The sequence below is a fragment of the Nicotiana tabacum genome, chromosome 6, assembly GCF_000715075.1.
Source record: "Nicotiana tabacum cultivar K326 chromosome 6, ASM71507v2, whole genome shotgun sequence".
Taxonomy (NCBI): domain Eukaryota; kingdom Viridiplantae; phylum Streptophyta; class Magnoliopsida; order Solanales; family Solanaceae; genus Nicotiana; species Nicotiana tabacum.
Window position 1 is genome coordinate 83,193,141 of NC_134085.1, and position 23,554 is coordinate 83,216,694.

Here is a 23,554-nt window from a genome sequence, read left to right on the forward strand (position 1 = left end):
AATAATGAGTAATAAATGAAGAACTACTAATGAAATACAATAAATGTAAGTAATACAATCAAGGGAGAATATGTTTAAGTTAGAGAGCAGAGAATGTTCTTGTTCTTATATTGAATGTTGTGTGTATGATATTAGTCCTTCATCGGCTGTCTACAGCTTAGTATTTAGCTCTGGCTCGAGGCCCCAATTCTCAACCACTCGGTTTTCTTAAATATACTGTTTTCGAAGTTCTTATCTCATTTCTAGTCTGACACTTAGTATCTACTTTTTAACAACTAGCATATAAACAAATCACGTATTTTAGAACCACAAAATAAAATCTAATAGTAATTACCTTTTTCAAGGTAAACACCATGCATACTCTCCAACCAGTGATAGTTCTTGTGGGGATCAACTCATTGTTGCCAATAGTAATCACAGTCATGCCCCCTTCTTTGGGACACATTGCACCAGTGAAGTCCATGAACTATCAGAAATGGGGTAGACAACCCTAACATCCAACAATTTGATGATCTCCTTCTTGTACCTCTTGAATGTCCTCATTCAACTTTCTTTGATGTTCCACGGCGGGTTTGGCATCCTCCTCCAATATGATTTTGTGCATGCAAAAGGTGGGTCTTATACTTCGAATATCCGCCAATGTCCAACCTATTGCCTTCTTCTTCCTTTGGAGCACCGCAAGGGTGGCATCTACCTTCACGTTCGTTAAGGAGGAGGACAGAATAACAGGTAAAGTGGAACAAGGGCTTAAGAACTCATACCTGAGGTGTAACAACAAAGGCTTCAACTCCAATGTAGGAGGCTCCTTGATTAAGGGCTTTGTTGGTGGATTCTTCCGGTTCTCGAGGTCCAAGGAAAGTTTTCGGGGGTCATATGTATATGAACCCATTGCTTGCAATGCATTGACATATTACACCAAGCCATCCTTCTCATCCACATTATGATTCAATAACACAGCTTCCAATGGGTTTTCAACATTAATCGTAGTACTTGTGTCTTCAACAATCACTTCGGTCACAAGATCCACAAACGAACAAACTTTGTTGTTATTAGGCTGCCTCATTGACTTGCAAACATGGAACACAACTTTTTCATCACCCACCTGGAAGGTGAGTTCCCTAGCTTTCACATCAACTAAGGCCTTCCCTGTAGCTAGGAAAGGTCTCCCCAATATGATTGACACCTCATAGTCAACCTCATAGTCAAGTATCACAAAATCTGCGCGAAGTATGAACTTGTCGACCCGAACTAGCACATCATCAATTATCCCCAATGACCTCTTCATTGTCCTGTCCGCCATTAGCAACCTCATAGATGTGGGTCTTGGTTGCCCAATCCCCAATGTCTTGAACACAGAATGTGGCATCAAGTTAATGCTTGCCCCCAAGTCATACAAAGCTTTGGCAAAATCGGCACTACCAATCATGGGATTGTAAAGGCACCGGGATCATCTAACTTTGGAGCCATGGAGTGCTCAATGGCACTCACTTGGTGTGTAATTTTGATTGTTTCATGGTTCGTTGATCTCTTCTTTTTTACCAAGTCCTTCATGAACTTGGCATATCCCGGCATTTGCTCTAGAGCTTCAACAAAAGGCACATTTATAGACAAACTTTTCATCATATCAATAAATTTCTTGAATTGGTTCTCATTTTTGTGCTTTTCGAGCCTTTGAAGATATGGCAGAGGAGGCCTTAGCAAAGTAGCCTTGGCTTTGGGCACTATTGTTTTCGGTATATCTATCACATGTTCCCTAGACGGGTTCACATCATTTTGTGTCTCCTCCACGTTGTCATCAATGTATATCCCCACTTCATCATTCACATTATCATCATTCCCTTGCATATCATTGCTTGGCTCATTATCATCTTGCACCAACACATCATCACTCACAATAGTTCTTGGATTAGAGGTACCAGAAACTCCACCTCTACCACTTCTTGTAGTCACCGTCATAGCATGACCTGTATTGTTCCCACCCTTTGGGTTTACTACCGTATCACTTGGTAGTGCCCCTTTAGGGCGAGTATTCAAATCTTGAGAAATATAGCAAAGTTGGACTTCGAAGTTGCAGATAAAAGTGTTGTGTGAGGCAAATTGGGCATCGAAGTTGGCATTTTTCTTCATCATTTTCTTTAACATTGTTTCAATCTGTACCATCTCATTATTGGAAGAACTAGGACCTTGTGATGAATATGGAGGCTGGTTGTTCGGTTGTTGATATATCGGAGGCCTTTGAAATCCCTACCCATGATTCTCTTGATTATTGTTGTTACAACCCCCTTGATTATTATTACCTCCCTAATTACTAGTATTATTGCCACCCCAATTGCCTTGATTTCCTTGATTACCCCAACTTTGATTGTTGTTGTTCCCTCAGTTGCCTTATAATCTCCACTGTTGTTGATTCAGAGCATTGCCCCGTTAACCTTGATCATCATAGGAATCATTTTGATTGTACCCACTTCCACTTTGCTCAAATTGATCCAGATTGTTTTGAACTTGTTGACCTCGTTTCCTTCTCTTGTTGATCATCATATTCACTCCTTCCATGGCATTCACCTGTTTTAGACCTTGAACTTGTTATAACTGAGCTTTGGCCAATTGGTTCATAGTAGTAGTCAACTCAACTATAGCTTGGTCGTGGTCATGTAGCTCCTTGTGTAGGTGAATAACATTAGGGTCACCTTGTGGCACATTGGCTCTAATTTGCCATGCCGAGGATGTATCCACCATCTCATCAAATATTTCACACACTTCGGCATATGGTGTGTTCATGAAGTTCCCCCCGGCGAGTTGGTTAACCACACATTGGTTTGTTGTGTTGATGCCACGGTAGAATATTTGTTGGATAATGGCTTCGGTCATATCATTATTCGGACATTCTTTAACCATCGTCTGATACCTTTCCCAAATCTCATGTAGCGGTTCATTTGGATCTTGTTTAAAAGCAAGGATCTCATCTTTTAGCATTTCCATATGTCCCGAAGAAAGGAACTTTGCAATGAACGTCTCAGCTAACTCATCCCAGGTGGTGATGGAATGGTTGGGTAACCTTTCTAGCCAATCCAAATCCTTCCCCCTTAGAGAAAATGGGAAAAGCATTAACCTTAATACGTCCTCGGAGACGTTAGTTTGCCTTCTCCAGTACGTGTCAACAAAACCTTTGAGATGCTTGTAGGAATTTTGGTGTGGAGCTCTGGTGAAGAATCCCCTCTGTTCCAATAGTGTAAGAATGACATTGTTTATTTGAATATTGCCCGCCTTAATCTGGAGCGGGACTATTGCACTTGCATAGTCTTCGTTGGGCAACACCGGTGTGCTGCCCTTGGAAGAGGAGGGGGAGGATTTGGAATATTATCATGAGATGGTCGGCCTCTCCTTTGTACTTGAGGTTCGGGTTGAATCTCATCCACGTGATCATCATCTACCTTCTCCCCAAATGGCAAATTTCTGAGGGCTTTGTTGTTAAAAGCCATTTGGTACCTAAAAGCAATTCACACACTAAATTAGAAAAACGAAAGGAAAGAAAAACAAAACACACAAATACTCATATATGTAGCTAAAACCGTCTAACTCCCTAGCAACGACGCTAAAAATTGATCGGGTCCAAACCTACACTACTATTGAGTAGAGAGGGTGGTCGATGCAGTTTTATCCCAACTAGGTCGGGATCGAATCCAGAGGGAGTTAATAATTGGCATTAGGTTTATATCTAAGCTAGATGCGGGTTTTGACTCTAATTACACTTTCACAAATGTTGGGATTGATTTGTACTTCTAACTTTTAGTCTAAAGATTGTAATAATTGAATCTAAGGATAATATTTTTATTGTTGTTTTTCAAATGTTTAAAGAGACTAGAGTCGAGACTTCTACCTAGGTGGATATCTAATGGATAGTAAAATCTTTGTTGGGATTGATTTGTACTTCTAACTTTTAGTCTAAAGATTGTAATAATTGAATCTAAGGATAATATTTTTATTGTTGTTTTTCAAATGTTTAAAGAGACTAGAGTCGTGACTTCTACCTAGGTGGATATCTAATGGATAGTAAAATCTAGGGCAAGCTCGTGATTAATTGGGATCGTAATATAGCTATCACACTCGGGTACTCACTCTATACCTCTCGGTAGTTTGAGTGTTTTTGCACAATTTGGTTTTCTCAAGTCCAAATGGGTAATCATGCAATTTAAGTGATATTAGCTCAAATTGGGTATTACTATCTCTAGATTTAACTCTTTAATTGGGGCTATCAGTTTATTGAGTTTACCCCAATTCCTTGTTAGCCTAATTTTCATAGACTTAGTCCTTCTTTCTTAAGTAGAGACTAAGTCATGAAGGCATGAACCAGTGTTTGTAACCACTAACTCTATAGTTCTAGCAAGAACTAGGCTAAATATCACTAAACCATACACATTCAAGCCCTAAAATCAAATACCCATACTAGGGTTGGGTCACAACCCTAACTATGGGTTCTCTATGCTCAACTCTATTTTAAGACTACTGGGGAATCCCCCAAGTCATGGCTGCCTTATGTTTATACCCCTCCAGAGGTTGTGCAGCCGCATAATTTTGAGCGCGGCCTCATTCTTGCTTTTGCGGCCGCGTAATTTTGACCACGGTCCGCGTTCTTCAAATCAGGATCTGGGTTCAAAGGAGTTTTGCGGACCGCATAATTTCAATTATGGCCACGTAATGGACTTCTACGGCTGCGTAATTCTGATGCAGACCACGCTTGTCATTTACCCTGAAAATACAACTCTCTAAAACTCCATTTCACGGACCGTGTATTTCTAATCGCGGCGGCGGTGCGACTTTCGCGGCCGCACAATATTTGTGCGGTTCGCGATTTAGATCTATTGGCCCAGTCTTGATTTCTGTTCCATTTTTGACTCCTTTATGAGTTGATTATAATTCCTTTGGCTCATTTTGAATAATTCCTGCAAGCAAGCATATTACATTACTTTTCGGGAATACCTTCACGCAATTTTGGCCCAAAACACAAGTAAAAGAGAGCAAATAATAGGTTAAAATCCTTACTTATCACATGTACATCTTAGCTTCAGAAAAGGAGGCCGTCCGAGCAGAGTTAGAGTCGGTCAAGACTCAGCTTCGGGCTAAAAGGGAGAAGGCCTCGGTACAGGAAAAGAAAATTGAGGAGCTTCTGTCCAGTTTAGCCAACTTTGCCAAAGATCTCGAGGTGGCCAGATCTGAGGTAGTTGCGGCCAATGATAAGGCCCAGGATAATGCGACCCAATACTTGGTCGATGTTGAAGCCACCTTAGCGCAGGCCAAGGGCTTGGTGGATCATGCGAGATGGAAAGCTCTATGGGAGGCCCTTGAGGGGGCCTGTGATCAAAACTTTGATATATCTGTTGGACTCGAGATTTCTAGGGCAGAGGAAACAACGGCTCGGAAGTTGGCTTTTCCTGTGGAAGACTCCGCGAATTTGAGTGAATTCGGCAGTGGAGAAGACTCTGAGGGTGAAGATGCCTTATCTAATAAGGACCATGCAACTTAGGCTTTGTAATTTTTTTTTTATTTTGAAGTCGATTGACCCATGTAAAGAACTCATAATCGGGCCATATGATCCTTCTAAAAAGCTTTCGAGATATATGTTAAAACTTTATTCCTTTTCATGGCTTCTGAATTTTCTGCCTTTTAGTTAGTTTATACAAAGGTCGAAGTGCCTTAAATTCGAAGACTTGAGATAGTAAGGATCGATGTTAAGTACTCTCCTCGACCATTCCTAATCGGTAAACCTCGATCGAATGCTCGAATTCAAACTAAGGCAGTTTTATGCCAAGTGAGATCATTTATTTAAACTCGAATTAAGGTAATCCTTAAGTTTTAATAGCCGAGTGAGAGTGGTCTCTCGACCTCGAAAATAAAAGTAACCCTTAGGCTTTAATAATGGAGTGAGGTCTTGCAAACTCGAAATAAGATAGCCCTTAGGCTTTCTAGTTGAGTAAGAATGATCTCTCAAACTCGAAGTAAAAGTAGCCCTTAGGCCTTTGTAAATTTTGTATTTTGCCGATCCGGCCTTTGTAAAACGATCGTCTGAACATATATTTATGGCTTTTTACCCTTTTCGGCTTTCAAATCTATTCCTTTGTTTAATCATTCATGTTCACAAAGGTTGTAATGCCTTAGCATGAAATAATGAGGTTGTGTTGGAGTGTTCGAACAAAACCTTAGCTTTATTACCTTTCTGGGATAAGGCATTATCGGGTTCGATGTTACCGAAGAATTTCTCGAAAATATCTTAAGTTTAAGATTCCGCCGAGGGTAGCCTTCAGAATCGGTTGTGAAAGAATATTTTCTTATTCGTAGGCCTATTTTTGTTACGGATTTCGGACGTCTCTGAACCATGCTAAATTGGTCGTAGCCTTTTATTTCGGGTATAGTTTAGTGAGTTTGCTTTCCCGAGTTATCCAGGCTTGCCTAAGATAATAGTCCCCGACTGGGTATGGCGTGGCCTTTAAAATTCAAGGGTTGCCTAAGAGGTCTTACGCCCTCAATGTTCAATTATTCGATTTGTTCAAGTTTATTTTATGGATGGCAATGCCCGAGAGTTGGAGTGATTAGCCGAACTCCGTTTGCAACCGGCCCTTGGGCTCATTTCCATAATAGATCGAAAGCATGAGGTTGTAAAGTTGAAATTTTCACAGACATTAAATAGTTGCAAGGAAAGTACTTCTCTTTATTCTTGTAAAAAATAATCACACATGCGTACATATTTTATGTTAGGGCTCGGACAATCTCTATGGGCACGGTTCATTTTGAACATTTTGCCCTTATACTAAATCCTGCCTATTGAGACCCCTTTATTTCTAAATAAAATCCTTGGTAGAACAATTCAATATCCGAGGGTAATCCCCTCCAATATTCGAGGTTGATTGTAGAGAAATCTCGGATACTATAAATACAGTCTTTGATATCAATTCGTTATCGGCCTTCAATTCTAAGTTAGCACGTTCCATTGTTTCCGCGTTAAAAACCTTGCCGAAAAACCCATTTGGGATAAAAATGGTTCGAGGGAAAAAGAGTACAATGCGTGCTTTCAAACCTAAAGGCTTGGTACCGCTCTTCGTTGATAACGTACAAGTGTTAGTCAAAAAATAAAAAAAAATGGAATGGGGTATTACCTTAGCAGTAATATCATTTGAGATGAGTTACGTTCCAATTATTCAATAGTTGTTCTTCATCCATCGTTCTGAGCTTATAGGATTCTTTCCATGTGATCTCGAGAATCTGGTATGGCCCTTCTCAGTTTGGACCCAATTTTCCTTTATTTGGATTTCAGGTGTTTAATGTGACCGTTGTCAATACCAAGTCCACGACATTAAAATATTAAAGGTTGGCCCTTCGATTATAATACATTTTGATTCGTTGTTTATGGGCAGTCAGTCGAACAAAGGCAATTTCATTTCGTTAATCTAATAGTTCCAGGCTTGTATTCATGGCCTCTTTATTTGATTCCTTTGTCGCATATCGGAATTTGATGCTTGGCTCCCCAAATTCGACCGGTATTAAATCTTCAGTGCCATAAACCAAAGAGAACGGGGTAGCCCTAGTACTGGACTTCCATGTTGAGCGACACGCCCAAAGGACTTCGGGCAAGACTTCTCTCCATTTTCCTTTAGTGTCGGTCAACCTTTTCTTGAGGTTTTGTATTATAGTTTGTTGGTCGATTCGGCTTGCCCATTTCCACTAGGGTGATAAGGTGTTGATAAAATCCTTTTGATCTTGAGGCCTTTGAGAAATTTGGTCACCTTGCTGCCGATAAACTGTTTTCCGTTGTCATATGCAATTTCAGATAGTACTCTAAATCGACATACGATATGGTCCCAAATGAAGTCGATGACTTCTTTCTCCCTAACCTTCTGGTAGGCCTGTGTTTCAACCCACTTAGAGAAATAGTCAGTCATAAATAAAACAAATTGAGCCTTACCTGGTGACGATGGAAGAGGGCCGACGATGTCCATCCCCCACTTCATGAATGGCCATGGGATAAAACTGAATGTAGGAGCTCCCCTAGATTAATGAATCATCGGAGCATATCTATGATATTTATCACATTTTTTCCCAAGCTCCTTCGCATCTTTTTCCATATCAATCTAGTAATAGCCAGCTCTGATTACCTTTCGAACCATCGATTTGGCGCCTAAATGGTTCCCACATGTGCCTTCGTGGACTTCCCTCAAAACATACTCGGTATCTACCAATCCTAGACATATCTCTAGCGGACCGTCGAACATCCTTCTGAGTAAGGTTCTATCTTTGGACAAGCTTAATCAGGTTGCTTTCGTGCACAGGGCCTTCGATTCCTTTGGATTTAAAGGAAGTTTTCCATTTTTCAAATACTCTATGTATTTGTTTCTCCAATGCCAGGTCAAGCTTGTGGAATTTATTTCCGCGTGGCCTTCTTTGAACACTGACCTCATGAGTAGTACGACAGCCCCCGAATTGAGTGCGTTGTCTTCGACCGATGATCCTAGATTTGCGAGGGCATCGGCTTTACTATTTTGATCTCTAGGCACATGTTTCAAAGTCCATTACTTGAATCGGCGTAGAGTTACTTGTAGCTTATCCAAGTATCTTTGCATTCGTTCCACTCGAACCTCAAAGGTTCCCTTAACCTAATTCACAACAAGGAGGGAGTCACATTTAGCTTCGATCACCTCTGCTCCCAAGCCTTTGGCTAGTTCGAGACCTGCAATATTGCCTCATATTTGGCCTCGTTGTTAGTTACCTTTATAGTTTTAATTGATTGTCTAACCATGTTACCTCTGGGTGGTTTCATCACGATGTCGAGTCCGGACACTTTTATGTTTGAAGCACCATCTGTAAAGAGGGTCCAGATCCCCGAATATCTACCCAACTTGACTAACAGTTCTCTTTCAATCACAGGCACTAGGGCCGGCATGAAGTCAGTCACGAAGTCTGCCATGATTTAAGACTTGATGGTTGTTCGGTGTCGATACTCAATATCGTACCCGATGAGTTCTACGACCCATTTGTCCAATCACCCCGAGAGCTCGGGTTTCTGCAAAATACTTTGAAGGGGATAAGTTGTTACAACATGGATAACATTGAAAGTATGGTTTTAGTTTCCTAGAGGCACTTATCAAAGCTAGCGCTAACTTTTCTAAATGAGGATATTTAGTGTTTGCCTCACCTAGGGTCCGACTAACATAATAGATAGGGAAATGCGTACATTGTTCTTCTCGGACTAGGACTCCACTTAGCGCTATATCCGATACTACCAGATATAAGTAAAGATGTTCGTCTGCCCTCAGTGTGTGAAGCAACGGCGAGCTCGACAAGTATCGCTTAAGCTCCTCCAAACCTCGTTGACATTCTGGGGTCTATGTGAAGTTGTACTTCTTTTTCAAAAACGAGAAGAATCGATGACTCTTATTAGACAATCTCGAGATTAATCGACCCAGGGGTGCAATGGGCCTGTTAACCTTTGTACAACCTTCACATTATCCACTATCGCAATATCTTTGATTGCTTTAATCTTATCGGGATTGATCTCGATTCCCCGATTTGATACTATGAATCCGAGAAACTTGCCAGGCCCGACCCTGAATACACATTTCTCTAGATTGATCTTCATGTTATATTTCTTCAGTATACTGAAAGTTTCCTACAAATGCTTCAAATGGTCCTCTATTCACAGGGACTTAACTAGCATGTCATCAATATAAACTTCCATATATTTCCCTATTTGTTCTTCGAACATTTGGTTCACTAGGCGTTGATATGTTGCACCAGCATTTTTTAGTCCGAATAGAATTACTTTATAATAGTAGGTACCATACTTAGTGATGAACGAAGTTTTTTCCCTATCTTCTAGGTTCATTTGTATTTTATTGCCGCTGGAATAGGCGTCGAGAAAATTGAGGATCTCGTGGTCGTCCGCGGCATCGATCATGCGATTGATGTTAGGCAAAGGAAAAGAATCCTTGGGGCATGCTTTATTTAGATCTTTGTAGTCTACACACATTCTAAGTTTGTTTCCCTTTTTAGGGACTACTACTACACTCGCTAACCATTCGAGATATTTTACTTCCCGGATGGATTCTATTTTGACAATTTTGGTTACATCATCTTTAATGAAAGCGTGTTTTACCTCGGACTGAGGCCTCCTTTTTTGATTCACCGAGCGAAACTTCGGGTACAAGCTTAGTTTATAAGTAGTGACCTCCGGTGGGTTCCATGTCATATTGTGATGGGACCAGGCAAAACAATCCATATTGGCTATAAGAAATTGAATAAGTTTTTTCCTGAGCTCGAGAGTTAACCCCGTGCCTAGGTATCCCTTTCGATCGGGAAGATGCTCGACTAGTATGATTTGTTCCAGCTCTTCGATCGTTGATTTTATGGCATCAGAATTATCAGGGATTGTGAAGGATAGAGGTATCATATAGTCATCATCCTCGTAAGTCCCCTGCTTCTCTGGTTGGATCAAGGCTGGTGTCTATGATTGCTATTTAACCTCGTGCTTTCCCTTCGAACTTAACGCTTTTATTGATGAGAGCGCCGATATGGGTATCACTTCGTCGATGGCAAACATTTCCTTGGCGGAGGGTTGCTCCCCGTAGAAAGTTTTAACTCCCTCTGGCATTGGAATTTTAGAATCTGGTGAAGGGTCGAAGGCACTGCCCTCATGTTATGGATCCACGGTCTCCCGAATAAGGCATTATACCTCATATCGCCCATGATTACATGGAACTTTGTTTCTTGGATGGTCCCAGCTACATTTACTGGCAAAGTTATTTCACCTTTGGTGGTTTCACATGCCATATTGAAGCCAATTAGAACTTGGGTCGCGGGTACAACCTGATCCTATAGGTCGAGCTGTTCTACGACCCTTCATCGAATTATGTTGCCTGAGCTACCTAGGTGAATCAAAACACGTTTAACTTGAGTATTATTTATAAGTATATGTATTACCAGTGCATTGTTGTGGGGGTTTTCGATCCCTTCTACATCCTCGTCATTGAAAGACAAGGTTCCTTCCGGTACGTAGTCCCGAGTTTGTTTCTCCCTCTAACGATCATATGAATCATGTGTAGTGGTTCTTCCTGCTCGTTTTGTTTATTGGAACCTCTATTTTTGAAGTGATTCTTGGCCCGATCACTTAAGAATTCCCGAAGATGCCCCTCGTTGAACAATCGGGCTACTTCATCCCTTAGCTGCCTACAATGCTCTGTTTTATGACCATGAGTACCATGATACTTGCATATTTGGTTGGCATTTCTCTAGGCCAGATTGATCTGTAAAGGTCGAGGCCATCTGCTATCCTTGATACGTCCAATGGCTGATATGATGCCTGATGCATCTACTTTGAAGTTATATTCCGACAATCGTGGTGCTTCTTTGATCTCGACATCCTCTTCGAAACCACCCTTACTCATGAGTCCCCGTGAAATTTGACCACGATCATTTCTATTTTCATTCCATGCAAAGTTTCGTCCAGACCCAATGACTTTATGGTCTCCGTGGTACGGTTGATATCGATCTCTATTTGACCTTGGCTCTCGGTCGATATCCCTCTTTTTTATATCCACGGGCCTGTTAGGATAAACGGACTCGGAAGGAGTCCCCAGTTGATCATCCTCAACTCTGATCCTCGACTAATATCGATGTACATCATCCAAAGTGATAGCTGGATACTCGATCATATTTTGCTTCAACTACTGTGAAGCTATGGAACTCCGAATGTTGAGACCTTGAGTGACAGCTTGAATAGCCCAATCGTCGGTGACCAGTGGCAAATCCATTTGCTCCGTAAGGAACCGAGATACAAAAATTCCCTGAGCATCTCGTTATCTTTCTGTCTTACCTTGAAAAGGTCCGACTTTCTTGTTTCAACCTTAAGGGCTTCGACATGTGCCTTTACAAAAGAATCTACAAGCATAGCAAACGAATCAATAAAATTAGGCGGTAAATTATGATACCATATAATGGCACCCTTCAATAGAGTCTGCCCGAATTTCTTCAGCAATAGAGATTCAATTTCATCATCTTCCAAGTCATTTCCTTTGATGGCGCACGTGTATGAGATGACGTGTTCATTTAGATCACTCATCCTGTTATACTTAAAAATCTCGGTCATACGGAACTTTATGGGGATTGGTTTCGGAGCAGAACTTGGGGGGAAAGATTTGTGTACAATCTTTTTAGAATCTAGTCCTTTCAATATGGGTGGTGCCCTCGGGATTTGGTCGACCCTGGAGTTATAGGTTTCCACCTTCTTATCATTTTCCTCGATCTTTTTTTCCCCTGTCTCGATTCGCTTCGTCAACTCTTCGAGTATTTTTATAATAGGGGATTGGTCTCTGATTCCTTCTCATTCGATTTTCTCGAAGTCGATTCAACCCTGTGCACAACTTCTTGGGACGACTCGAGTTCGACCCTTCTCGGCGTGTGGTTCTGATTTTAGAGTTGAGCTAATGTTGCATGTTGGGCTTGCAACAGTTCAAAAATTACCCGCAGGCTAATCCCCCCATCTTTACCGCCATGCGCACTCTGAGTAGTTGATCGGGTACCCCCCACGAACGCTACTTTCGGGATCGACGACCATATTTCCATTGATGACTATATGTGAACTGACGTCTATTGGGTCTACAGCCAGAATTTCCATCAAAGCCAGCAGTGGGCGTAACGTTTCCTGGTGCAATGTTCTTATTCTCGCCGTGGTGGCTGAGATCATTGTCAATGTGTTGAGGTGCTGACTGAGAGTTTGACATCTTTTAATCTTGTAATCAAATACACTTCAAAGACCAAACGTAAAATAGTGTGTGTTACAAAAATTTGTACCAGACAATTGCTATTATCCTTAGCCCTATGGTGGGCACCAAACTGTTTACCCTAAAAATGAATAACAATTGAATTTATACTATGGTTTTAAGGACACGTGATTTACTTGGCACAAATTGAGAGAAAACATAAATTGACAATGAAATTAACTGCGAATGTAAATAAAGCAAACCAAATAAATGTATAGCTTTAATCCTTGAGCTAGGTTTCCCTCGAATCAAGTGGGTATTTCGCCGGAAAGTATGAACACAATAACAGAAATATAGAGAGCTTAAGAATAATGAGTATATTGCTTTTGTAACGTGAATATGATGATGAATACAAATGATCAGCTCTCCTTTATAAAGTAGGGGAGTCCTACTTCTAGTACAATTCTAAATATGGTAAGAAATCCCATGGTTAACTGATAAATCGGCCTCTGCTTGATGCGTGCCGAGATTTCCACCATGATCCTCGCTCGATCGCGGATATCTCGACTTTCCGTTATTTGGTTCGACATGCTTGCCTCGATCTTGCTCGATCTCTTTCCCGCTCGGTCTCGGTCTTGACTGATCTCAATCTTGATCGGCCCCTGAGTCGTGAGCTCGACAGCCTAACTGCCTGCTGCGATTCGATATGATATCGGATCGAACCTTGGCCTGTCACCCGGTCTCGATTAGTCATTAAAAGGGGCGAGCCCGATTTGGCAGTATACAGACACATTCTTCCACAAATATCCGGAAAACTTTCACCCTAAATTCCGATTTAAGAATTCTAGATAGAAAAAGACCAAGTAAAATTTAATGACATCTAATATGAAGAACAAGTAATGAAGGAGAGAAACGCAACCATTGTGAAAGCTTCTTGTATAATGAATACCCTCTACGGTCCAAAATAAGTGATTTTTTCGTTGTTTTCACACATATTAAGAAATTCACCTTTTAACATTAATTAGTAATGAAATTGACCATATTAACCTTCACTATCTCTTCACATAAACACTCCTAACACATACTCCAACATTAATTACTCCAAGGGCAATGTAGAAAAAAAAAATAATTAATTCACTTTTGAAATCTGAAAAAATCATTTATTTTGGACAACAAGAAAAAAGCCAAAAAATCACTTATTTTGGACCGGAGGGAGTAGTATGTAATATTCGAGACTGCCCCACGACTGAAACTGGAATAGAGAGATGTGCAGATAAAATATGAAGATGTGAGATATATAGCAACATTTAACTTATAATTACTATTGTTGGAACAATTAAATGACCAACCTCCCAGAATTAATGAGCATTCATTTACTTAGTAACATAGTGTTCTATCACTTATATCAGCCAACAAGCCATTAACAACTTCTCTCTTTTTGGTAATAATCTTCTACAATGTCATCCAACAATACACATCTATTTCCTTTGACTTTCATCAATAAGAAAATACTTTTTGTTGAATTGGTTTAAGATTTCTCTCTTTAACATAATAATATTTTTCTTGCTCCTCGTATATATGATTCTGAGTTTTTAATTTTCATTGAAATTGTACTATCTTATAAAAGTTAAAATTGGTAGCGTTTGATTTATATCTCATGCATGCTCAAGTCTTTTGAGTCTGGTATGATATGTTCTGTTCATAAGAATACATGATGTTGTCGTCACTACAGGATTGCGTACTTATTTCGCTTGATCTATATGTTTAAAAAATAAAAATTTAATTTATTTTTTAAATTTTTTTTTTTTTGCCCTTTACAACGATGTTATTAAAATAACCATACGTTCACACCCAATATACATACAATTATCAAACCCAAACAATCAAAGCAAATTCATTAGGCGGAATACGCAATTTATACATGAGATTTAGTCGATGTAAAATAAATCACATAAATCTATTGTTTCTCAAAATGAAAGAAAAGGAAGTAGAAATAAACATTATACACTCTTTTTTGCTGGATGTATATATGTATATTCCTTGAGTTGGCAAGGAAGACTTATTTTTATAGTTCCACCAAGTTTGCACATAACTTATAGCCTCACCATTTTTTGCATTCTTCAGAAACTTTATTTTCTCTCTACTTCAGCAGCATAAACTCAGCTATTGTTCAATGGTAATTATGAAAAATGATGGAAAATGAAACTAATTCTTCCGCCGCAAATGCCTAATTCTCCCCGCGTGAAAAGTTGCTTCAACTCTCCATCAAAGAACACATATTATCCGTATATCTTGTTGATGTTGGCTGATCTCGGTGGACAATTATGGTGGTTATTTAAAATGGGTTAAGATAAAGACGATTGCTATTGCTCCTTTGCAAGTTTAATTGTCACAATTATTTCAACAGATGTAAATCATTGTGTTATTTAAATTGCTGGCAACGTTTCATCAAGGAAGGAAAAACCGTCCCATTAAGTTGTGCATGACAGCGTTTCACTTTTTATTTTGGAAGCAATAAAATAAGAAAAAGGCAAAAAAAATGACAAAAAAGATAAATGTCTTTCAAAGCCAATGAGAAGTGTCATATCAGCACATATTGTCCCTCTTTTACATAGATAGATATATAGATATGGATTCATTGCTTTAATTTGTTAAAATTGAAATAACCATGTGTGGAAGCTCATAGATCAAACTTTAGATAATAATAATCATATGAGACAAGAGAAATATATAAAAAGAGATACAATAATATGATTTGGTCACTTGACCTATATATGAGCAATTCACTAAAAAATAATAGTACACAAATATTTTCATCCATAAAAGCAATAGCCAAATAAGGAATAGATTTATATTTTTCTTCTAAGAAAAGTAACAAGATAATTGTACAAATGTATTGCCCATGCCTCAAAGGAAAATTAAAACTTAAATATGATAAATTAGGCCAGACACGCAACATAACATATCATTATTTTATACAATAAATATATAATTATAATTTCTACCAAATAACTAACTCATTTCGTCTTTGAAGATTTAGAAAATATTCAATTGTTTTGAATTCGTCTTGTGTTAATGTAAAAGTATTTATTTTTCATTTAAAAAGTTATTGCATGTATCTCAACACCAATTGTAATTTCACGTAATTCATTTTTATTATATATTCTGTACGACTTTTTAATAAAAGACGCAAAATATACGTGAATCGCACGTACACTAAGATTAGTATATATAAAAAAAGACTACAAAACATACATTTTAATGTATGTTGAAATTCTAATTACTATTAATATCAAAACACTTTAATAACAGGAGCGAAAGGAAATGAAAAAAGGAATTATCGATGAACATGACAAATTCCATATAATCTTCTATCAAATTAGATTTTGTCATTAGGATACTCTATTGTCACCCGAAAAAGAAAAAAGAAAAAAACGATACTCTACAGGGCCCTCTCACCTTCTGCACTCGGGACTAAACCTTTGAAATATAGAGTAACATAACATTGATATTTTACATTAGGGATGTTCTGCCTAATTTAATTTCGTGTTGAAAAAAATGGACGTTAAACCAAACTCAACTGTAGAAAATAACTTAAGAGTAATGATCGTTCAAGACTATATACGAAGATATGAATAGTATATAAATATGGAGATTCTAACGGTATGATATACTATAGAACCTCTACGATGAACCAAAAAAAAAAAAAAAAGATGTCCCTAAAATATATTACTTTTAAGAATTCACCCCCATCTGCAAACCCCATTTGTTAAATTTTTGCGTGTTACTTTCCAACCTCATTGCCCTCGACGTATAATTTTAATAATATGATTGTGTTTATCGGAACGATCGTGTGACCTAGAAGGAATCTAGTTTTTCCATTTTGTATAGAGATTGGAAGGAATCATAGTACTTTGACCGTTTATTGTGATAAAATAAAATATGGAAAAATGACACTGTATAGCTGCTGTAAAAATAATAGCTGAAAAAATATATAAAATTTGTATATTTTTTGTATATATATATATATTCTGTATGTTATATAAGAAAATTATACAAATTATATATATATTTTTGGCTACCATCTATAAATAATTTCTGGCGCGGGCTAAAAGTGATAATACTCCATAAATATCTATTATGGAGAACCAACTTGGGGTGCAAAATGTTTTTAGTATCGCAATTTCTTAAATTTTTATTACTATAATTATGATTTTATCCCCTATGTCATATTCATATCGAAATGTTACTCCATTTAATCTTTCGCCTCTCTCTACTTCTCGATTTTAAAGATCTTTTTGACATTTCATATAAGGACTTTCATGTGGTTTGGCAAAACAAGATGTTGTGAAGACAGGATTTGAACCTGTAACTGCCGTTGCTTTTTAGTTTTCTGTTGAGGTCTATCATGCAGAGGTATTCAAATTGGATCGATTTCCGAATCCTTCTCTTTTTGTACAACGTTTAATGTGCTATTTAATTTATTTTGGATTAATAAGGACATGATTCTATCTTTTCTGTAAATATATATAGCGTGGTATAACTTACACATCTTACCTTCTCTTAATATAGATGTATTTCGTGTCCGTCACAAGTTGCTTAAAAAGGAATTAAAGAGAATATCATCAGAAAGGTTGCAACTCTGAATTGCATGTAGAGGAAGAGAGATTGTAATATGGTTGCAAAGTGAAGTTTTATGAATGTTCGTGTTGCTTGATGAATTGGTTAATGTGATTCATGTAATCGTATAAAAAGAATTTACTCTTAGCCGGTTTCTATACGTATAACTTTTTCTTATTTCATTTATAAGCCGGTTTCAACAAAGTCTATGTAGTTAAAACAAATTATGAAATTCCTACTATAGTTTTCTAATTATAGCAACTAGTCCTTTCTATACGGCAAAGAAATATTATGCACTATTTCATTGTCTTCGGAGGATCACTTTTAAAATACTTTTCTCTAATTTCTTTTGTAGGAAATCAGAAAAAGCTATGATTCTAAGGTTACGATGGTCGTTTATTTTCCTAAGCAATATTACTGCGATTATAGTTTTATCTTATACATGGGTTGATTTTTTCCAGCGTTATAAATTTAAAATCATTACCTCTCCTCAATTTATATAAACGGTTTATGTTCTTTAAAAAAGTAAAAATTCTTTTCTATTACTGTGATGACCCAAAAGTTCATCTTTTGTTTTAGAATCTGTTTCCGTATTGTGAGGCCTTGAAAACCTCCTTTTATCTCTGTTCGATTTGTGTGCACAGTCCGGACGCGATATCGGAAAGCTTTGGTATGAAAAATTTGAGAAATAATGATTTTTGGCTTAAAAAGATGATTTTAGTTGACTTCGGTCAACATTTTAGGTAAATAGTCCCGGACCCGTGTCCCGACGGTTCCGAAGAGTCCGTAGTAAAATATGAGACTTGGGCGTATGCCCGGAATCGAATTCCGAGGTTCCTAGCCCGAGAAATAAATTTTTGAAAAAAATTGTTTAACTCAAAATGTAATGGTTTTTGGAAATTTAAATAGATTTGATCTTGTTGGTATCGGACCCGTATTTTGGTTCCGGAGCCCGGTACATGTTCATTATGGTATTGAGACCCTATCTGTGAAATTTGATGGAAAACGAAAGTAATTTGACGTGATTCGGGCCATTGGTTGAAAAAATAAGAAGTTTAAAACTATATTGAAAATTTCATGAGTTTTGGTGCTAAATTCGTTATTTGAGATGTTATTTTGGCGATTTGATCGCACGAGCAAGTCTGTATGATGTTTTAGACTTGTGTGCATGTTTTGTCTAGAGCCCCAAGGGCTCCGGTGAGTTTAGAATAGGCCACGGAGTGTTTTGAGACTTAAAGAATTAGCTGTTGTGTTGCAGATCTGCAGATCTGGCTCGCAAATGCGAGCATCGCATTTGTGAAGTTTCATCGCAATTGCGACTCCAACAAGTCACCGCATTTGCGAACAATAGTTCGCATTTGCGAAGGCAACAGCTCTGGCCAAGCTTCGCATCTGCGATGCTTTGGACACATTTGCTTTGCGAACCTGTTATCACAAATGCGATATCTGTAATTGTGTAAATCATAACTTCGACGGGATTTTCACCCATTCTTCAAATATCTCAAACCCTAAACCTCCCTAGGCGATTTTCCAAAGACCCAAACTTCCCCAAATCATAGGTAAGTGAATTCTAACTCAACTCATTCAATCTATCTCATCTTTTTGCAAGATTTCATCACAAAATCTAAGGATTTTCATGGGAAATTGGGTGTTTTTGGATGGAATTGGGGAATTTTGAAATTTGGGAATTAGTCCTCAAATTGAGGTCGGATTCCAAAACCAATTGCATATCCAGGCTCGGGGTGAATGGATAATCAGGTTTTGGTCCAAACCTCGAGTTTTGACCAAGCGAACCTGGGGTCGATTTTTGACTTTTTTGGAAAAATGGTAGAAAATATTTAATTATGCATTGGAGTTGAATTATTTAGCACTAATTGATGTTATTGAGTTAATTATGACTAGATACGAGTGTATTGGTGGTGGAATCGAGAGGTAAAGCAGTGGTTGAGCTTTGAAATACCCATTGGCCTGAGGTAAATGTTTGGTCTAACCTTGACATGATGGAATAGGAATCCCCGACTTATGTGCTATGTGAAATTTCATGTGTGTGGTGTATAGGTATGGTGACGACTATCTATGCGCCACCAAATTTCCATTTTTAGTTTGTTTCCTTCCTTGTTTCCTATTATACTATTTCTTGCCTTACTTGCTCATAAATGTTTCCCTGCCTAATTGCTTCCTATTAATTGTTGTTCTCTTTATTGAAGTACCTAATTATTTCATGGTTTCGCTTTATTACACTGTTGGCTTATATTGGTATGTTGGTACCTTATGGTATACCTTGGTTGGTCTCGCTGAGTAGTTTACACTGGTGAAGTTTCATAATCGTAGTGATATTCCGTTGTGTGGGTTGAGGTATAAGTATATTGGATGATTTGAATTTAATCTGTGAAACACTTATATTTATTTATATGATTGGTGTTGATTTATATATTGGGATCGGGTTGCGCGCCGCAACATGAGGAATATGGGAGAATGGGATTGTCTGGTGGGATCGGGTTGCACGCCGTAACAAGGAGTAATAAGGGTGCACATGTGGGATCGGGTTGCGCGCTGCAACAGGAGGAATAAGGGTGATATGTGTTGAGGAGTAATATGGGTGGACAGGTGTGTAACGATTCGACTGGTCGTTTTGAGCATTTGCACTTCGCTCGCTAGTTCGTGGGCATGACTAGCCCCGTATGACATATTATGACTTATGTAAATCGTTGGTTTTGATTTTCAGGATAATCGGAATAGAATTGGAAGAACAATTCTTAGCTTGAAGCTTTAGGTTTGAAAGGTTTGACCAAGTTTTGACTTTGTGGTATTTGATCTCGGATTTGGATTTTTATGCTTTGGCTAGCTCAGTTAGATGATTTTGGACTTGGAAGCGTGATCACGTCCAACTCTAGTCCTAAAAAGGATAAGCGGTCGCTGCAAATATAATCCGGTCTAAAAGTTCGGAGTTGAATCCCACAGAGAACTAAGGCTTAGCTATATCTGTTTAATATCACTAAAAAAACAAGTTTGAACAATTTTCTAAATCATAAAGATTGAGATTTATATTTCTACCTAATTAACTAGAAAATACTAGAAAACGGTAAAATTATCAAATAACGAGACAAAGGGTTGGAGACTAAATTAAGGAGGTCTAGAGTTATGATTTTCCCAATTGTCAGAATTCTTCTAGCTATGTTCCCTACAATTTTGCCAATGTATTCTCTACTGATCGTGAGCACTTTAGGTGCTGTAATTCTCTCTCGAGCAACTAAAATAATTTACTAGACATATTCTTTCGAACTACACTAGTTGTCTTTATCTAACCGCTCATTATGACCACGTCAAGGCTTTGTTATTTCTAAACCTACCTTTAAACCCGCTGTATTGATTTCTCACATACGTTAGGAGTGATGTTGTTCAACAACCACCTAAATATGTATCCTTTCTCAAGCAACACATAATTAATAGGCACAGTCAATCGATGGCCATTCAATCAACAACAATAAACACGTAGTTGAACAAGTAGAGAAATCAAATGGCTCAATTATATAAAAACATAACAAAAATTTATCCTACAAAAGGTTCTATCAAAACCTAGATAACAAATTAGCTATTCATAATAGTATGTAAAAATACAATACTAAAATTCATAACCAATAATGAAAAATAAGAAGAGGAAGGAAAAACTCGTAGAAGAATTCCCCGCCTTTCTCCTATTGTGTCTCTGCCTCCTTAGGTCGAATCTCTGTCAAAAATTGGTCTTCTCCCTTCAAAATACCATTTTTCCATGTATATATACCAAGTAGGGTCGGACCCAAACTATTATACCTTCTCCTACGCGAAAAAGGACAAGTTTCCAGGCCTGGACGTCCGCGGCCGCGGTCCGGGAGTGGCACGGACGTGGTATTTGGAAAGTCTACTATTTCAGTCCGCATGAGGTCCGCGGTTGCTATTTCGACCGCATTGTTCACCCTGTTTCATTTGGAATTTGGAAAACCGTAAAACATAAAAGTTGTATCTCTTTGATTTAGCTTTCCAACTATATATTGTGGAGCGAAAATGGAGTTCTGAGAAAAGAGTTATGTGTATTTTACTAGACAATGCGCAATATGCCTATTCGATTCTTCGTTTTGTTGCTCTATCATCCGTTGATCCCCGAATATGATCCCGACTTAATTCCTTGGGCTTTTACTCAGACTTTAAAGCTTTAAATCACTTGAATTCATTTCATAATTTCTACACAGCTCGGAATCACTCCTATAAGGCATAAAACACACAATTAGTGCAAGACACTAGCGATTAAAGCTCAAACTCAATTAAAGTGCAGTAAATTTGAGTATAATAAGCGACTAAAATACGTAATTATAGCCTATCATCAACACCCCACACTTATACCATTGCTCGTCTTCGAGCAATCAAACTACACTTTTGTCACGACCCCAAACCGGCCCGGTCGTGATGACGCCTCTCGTAAAGACAAGGTCAGCCGACACAACACTCACCTTAACCCTTAAGCATTAAGAGTCATTTTTAAGTATTTAAATTAAACAATGTTTCATAATAAAATCCTGGAATAATAGTGTAGAATAAAATACCAGCCCGACATCGGGGTGTCACTAGTCATGAGCAACTATCAAGGTCTCAATACAATAAAAGTCTAAAAATGTACTAAATACAGTAACAACTATGAGGGGAAGGAAGCGGTGCTGCGAACGTCATGCAGCCACCTTGCTAACTCTAATGACTCTGTGGCTGAGTTATCAACACTCGCTACCGGGTTCCGATATACCTGAATCTGCACACGAGGTGCAGGGAGTAATGTGAGTACTCCAACCTAGTAAGTAATAAGAGTAAATAAAGGCTGAGCAGTAGGAAACAATGAATCCACATTTACGCTGGGTTCAATAAACACAACAGGCTTTCAAATCATAATACGAGTCAATCTTCCCTTTTAAAATCCAGCTTTTAGTAAAATCATCTTTGAAATACCTTCCAACAGTTTCAGTAGGGGTTCAATACCATTTAAAATAATAATAGAGATTAAAGTCATAATCGGCCCCTCGAGCAAAGCATAGTTCGTAAAACAGCCCCTCGGGCAAAACAGTAATCACAAACACTTCATAACTTGAAAATCTCAGTGGAAATAACCAATGTCAAATCAGTGATTAATTTCTGAACATCTCACAAACCCCAGATTAAATAAAAGTTGTTTTAAAACAATTGTGCATCTTTCCGACAGAGGCTCAATATAAAGATGAGTGAAAATAGTCAATAAATCAACATATTCGATAGAAACTCATTTTAAGAGGAGTGAAATCAATAAGTCCATAAATAGGCCTCTCAGACAAAACACTACTCATATGCATGTATATATCTATCGCCCCTCGGGATAGCCTCTCTGTCACTCGTGACTCAACTCTTACCAATCAGTACTCGCACTCAGCATTCACGCTCAATTGGTATCATATAGTAACCGCTGCGGCGTGCAGCCCGATCCGTATATCTCTCACAATAACAAAAATCAAAGTAACCGCTGCAGCGTGCAGCCCGATCCATGCATCACTGTGGCGCACAACCCGATCCATATAAATAGTCGACTGCGCTTACTGGGGGTGTGCAGACTCCGGAGGGGCTCCTACAGCCCAAGCGCTATATTGTTGTGGCGCGCAGCCCGATCCATATAAGTATCGCTGCGGCGTGCAGCCCGATCCATATACATATATATATATATACATTGTTTATATACATATATATATACATTGCTGCGGCGTGCAGCCCGATCCATAGATATATAATCCTCACAACTAGGCCCTCGGCCTCTCTCAGTCATTAACCTCACCATCAGACTCTCAGTCTCTCTTAGTCATCAATCTCACAATCAAACCCTCGGTCTATCTCAGTAAAACAAGGAACTCAGCCCCAAAACAATTTCCATATGTTAAGAATATAGTGATAAAGCCAGATTTGAGCAGTAAACATGTAAAACATGACTAAGAATATACTTTCAAACAAATAGAGTGAGGAAAAATAGTAAAAATGCCCCTAAGGGTATCGACAAGTCGGCACAAGGCCCCAAACATGGCATACAACCCAAAAATATAATAATGTCAAACAATTAACTATCAAATACGCATTAAAATATTCGTTCGGGATGGACTAGGTCACAATCCCCAGTGGTGCTCTACCCCACGCTCGTCATCCAGCGTGTA